Consider the following 4515-nt stretch of genomic DNA (forward strand, 5'->3'; position numbering starts at 1 on the left):
GGCCAGGAGCTGCAGGGTGACCATATTTCCCAAAGACAAAATGGGACACTCCCACTCGCTCGCCTGAGGCATCCCCCTCCCCCGGCACAAGGCTGTCGTCCATCCCTGGAACCCTGAGGACAGCCCCCTCAGGAGTCTGTCACCTGTTGCTGGAACCTTGCAGGGGGCCCATGAGGAGGCTGTTGCCTGTCGCTGGCACCCTGCCGGGGCCCCACTGGCTGTCAGCTCCAGAGTGAAGCAGAGAATGTCATGGATTCAGGACTTCCATGACCTCCATGACATAAACATTGCCTTAATTATTACTGATTTCCAAACTGAATTAGGCAGGTGATGAGTGAGGCCAATATGCAACCATGAGGCCCACAGCATATTTATATCAGACACTGGAGCATCCCTGTGCTACAGTTATAACTATGCAACCCAAATCAGTCCATCATGTCGCTGACCCTCCTGGCCCCAAGTAATCAACCATCCACACTGTAATAGTTGTGATGGGGATCATCAACCATCACCCCCATCAAAGGTGGGCGCATAGCTCGTAGAGTTAGTGTGAGCATTTTATTTTACTCGGCACTGACACAAAGGAACTGACAGGATCCTGTAAGACATCAGATAAGCAGTTAGCATAAGGCTCTAGCTGTTTCCTTCACAGGCTCTGCATGCCCAGCGACGGAGGAATCTTCCATTAAGTCAGCTTGTTTGGTCACCAAATTCAATGCTGATATGTAGTTCCAGATGTATGTGGTATGCACAGAACACACTTGCAAACTGAATTAGAGTCAGCACGACAAATCCTTGCTCTGGCAATAGTGAGACTGCAAATGCAGACCATGGTGATAGGTGCTGAATTAGACTTGCTGAGCTTATCAGCAATCCAGAGACCAGAGAAGCTGTTGCTTCCACCGGTATATCAGGTGCCGAGGGCCTGCATCCTCCACAGGAGGTTCCCTAGGTGGCTAGTATCCAAGGAAGCAAACTCCTCCAGTCCCCACAGACCCTGGGCTCGTTGTGCGTGACAGAACTTTGGGGATTCTGTCCCATGAATGAAGTTTGCACCTGGGTGTACGGCTTTGCTCACAGGCCTGCCTGGCACTTCATTAACTTGTTAATATTCCTTATTTTCCTGGACTAAGTACCATGGGAACAGGTGGACTCTTTTCTTTTGTTTCTCTCTCTAATTATTGCTCTGGATACCATCCACAATCAGCAAAGCTTTCTTGAAGTCCAGCTGTCCCCGGGCAGCATCCTGAGTTGAAGGCCTATCTGATTTTCAGATTCCTCTCCATTATTTCAGAGGTGGCAGAAAAGAAAAAAGCTACTAGTAAGGGGAGCGAATATCACAGGGGGCAAACAGACAATAAACCCTATCACCGAGGACAACCCAAGACCCCACCTACAACCCAGGGAAAGCCCCAGACTCCCTATTGTCCCACCTCACTAGTCTCCAGCAACCCACCTTGACCCAGTGACCAGTCAGCTGGGCGATGCTTTAAATGTAATGAACTGGGACATATAAAGGCCAACTGCCCCAAGAACCCCAACCGAGTGCAGTTCATTACACCACCATCACACCAAAGATCCCCAGGTCCAGATGCCTCTCAAATACCCTCGGAGCGAAGGGAAATTTTGAGAGTGGGTGGAAAGAAGGTTATCGCATGGAGAGACACAGGGGCACAAGTGTCAGCTATCCACCAATTCTTAGTGGACCCCAAATTCATCAACCCAGAGGCCCAAGTGACAATTTACCCCTTCATGTCAAGGTATTATTCCCACTTTGAACTTTAGCGTCCAGAAAGTGGGGACCTGTATGTACCTTTCTAAGCTTAATTCCTATCTTAGATCTGATAGTGCTGCCACCAACCAAAAATATAGTGTTTCGGTACACTTCCTGTCCCCCAAAACCTTCCCTGGGGGACTCAAGACCCCAAACCCCTTGGGTCTTAAAACAAGGGAAAATAAACCATTCCCCCTCCTTTCCCCCTCCCAGACTTTCCCTAAGAGATCACTGTGATCCAAACTCCTTGAATCTTAAAACAAAGAGGAATTAACCTTTCCCCCTCCTCCTTTCCCCCCTCCAATCCCTGGTGAGTTCAGACCCAATTCCCTTGGGTCTTACACAAGGAAAAAATCAATCAGATTTTAAAAAAAGAAAGCTTTTAATTAAAGAAAGAAAAAAGTAAAAATTATCTCTGCAAAATCAAGATGGAAAATGTTTACAGGGTCTTCAGCTTATATAGGCTAGTGGGACTCCATCCCCCCAAGCCCAAGTTACAAGTTACAGCAAACAGAGGTAAAATATCCTTCCAGCAAAATACACATTTGCAAATAAAGAAAAGAAACATAAAGAGTAATCTGCCTTCTATCTAGTACTTACTATTTTAAACATGAAAGACTGTTTCCAAAAAAATTAAAAAAAAAATCTGGTTGCACGTCTGGCCCCTCTTAGCTCCAAAAACAAACAAACAAAAAAACCAGCACAAACAAAGACTTCCCTCCACCAAGATTTAAAAGTCTCTTGTCCCCCAATTGGTCCTTTGGTCAGGTGTCAGCCAGGTTCACTGAGCTTGTTAACTCTTTACAGGTGAAAAAGACATTAACCCTTAACTATCTGTTTATAACAAAGGCCTATCTGATTTTCAGATTCCTCTCCATTATTTCAGAGTCTGGTGCTCACTAATGCTGGTCTCCTGCTGAGAGAAGCTAGAGGTGGTTGACTGCAGTCTCTGGAGTGCTGCCATGCAGTTCACTTTCCAACATTACTTTTAAATTCGGGCAGGAGGCAGCCATCCTTACCATTAATGCGTAGGTGAGGTCTGCAGTCCCGCTTAATGACAGCATCACTGCACCACATCTCACTAGCGCTGCCTGAGAGCAAGTCTCTTGATGATGAAAACAGTTACATCTGCAGGACTGGACTAGACTGTCCAGAAAGAGAAAATTCAGTTTAAATCTCTTGATGGCCATGTGCTCAATATAGACTGAAAAAAATAATTCTCCATTCAATCACTGCAGCATTACAAAGCTGCATAGAGATCATCCCAAACGAGCCTAAGATAGCAAAGAGTCCTGTGGCACCTTATAGACTAACAGACGTTTTGGAGCATGACATGCATCTGAAGAAGTGGGTATTCACCCATGAAAGCTCATGCTCCAAAAGGTCTGTTAGTCTATAAGGTGCCACAGGATTCTTTGCTGCTTTTACAGATCCAGACTAACACGGCTACACCTCTGATACTTGAGCCTAAGATAAGAACTGAACTACACCAATGAAACAAAAACAGAAGTGATACTGCCTGGGAACACCAGGCTGCAGGGGGGAGTAGGTTGCTCGTGACAACTCTGCCATAGTTTTGGAGTCATCTCCAAAGGGTTCTGGAATCTTTCTGCCTAATCCCAACATTCCATTGAAGCAACAATATAAAGAAAATGCAGATAATTGTAGGAACTGGTGAACGCTGAAGAGATTTGGGACATCTAACTCCACTCAGTAATTACAATACTACCGTGTATAGTGCCTCCAACCAGACCCCGGGCTAAAAAACTGAGCTTCCTTCAAAAGAAAAGCAAGATGTCCCAAGTCCCTTTGCCCCCTGGAGGACATTAGTTCCTCTCTAGCATCAGTTAGCTGATGGGAAATGTGGTAGAGGAAGTGAGGGTTCTCAGAGGTAACCCTGCCATGCACTTTATAGCCTTGGCACATGTTCAGCAGTCACACCTATTTCTCTGTAGTTGAGCAGCCACAGGGCAAAATCTTTTGTTTGCTGCTGTTATCCGAGGGAGCTACAGCCACGTTCTTCAGTACCGAGTTCTGACAACTTCATGTAGAATGGCCCTGGCTTAACTCTACTCACAATTCTTATCACAAGGGACAATCAGCCAGCTTCATAAAAGAGAACTGGGAGGCACAGGATAGTGTTGTTGCTGTGAGATTACCCTGGAGTTTAGGGCCAAAGGACAGAAAATAGTTCAAAGTGAGCTAGTTCCTCGCTAGAGACTTGGGGGTCCCTTCTCAGTGGAAGCAAGGACAGCTGTGGGTCATATTTTCAAAATAGCCACTACACTCACACCTGACAATCCTCTAACGGCATGATTTACATGGGACAAGGTGGAGGTTTTGCATATGCCAAATTGTGGCCACAAATGTGACCACAATGGGTTGTGGGCACTTTAAAAATCTGGCATCCTTTGCTCTTCCTGTTGTGGTTGGGCATTGCAGAATGTACAGTTATGGGATGGGCGACACTTCATTGAACCTGGTGGACATAACAGCTGCCTTTCGTGCAGGGTAAGTGTAAAAAGCAATTGAGCTCCTTTATGGAAACAAATACCTGAAACAACAAGGGCACCACTCAACAGGCAGTAGACCCTGAGCCATGTGGCCCCAGGGGGTTCTCTGGAGATGGATATAGTGAACACAGGGTGGCTAGGGCAATGACGGGGCGGGGGAGAGAGGAAGTGAGAATAGCAGCAAGAAACGCATCCAGAGAAGCAGCAGAAAGCCAAGGACACAGGCAC

The sequence above is a fragment of the Gopherus flavomarginatus genome, chromosome 14 (assembly GCF_025201925.1).
Source record: "Gopherus flavomarginatus isolate rGopFla2 chromosome 14, rGopFla2.mat.asm, whole genome shotgun sequence".
NCBI classification, from domain to species: domain Eukaryota; kingdom Metazoa; phylum Chordata; order Testudines; family Testudinidae; genus Gopherus; species Gopherus flavomarginatus.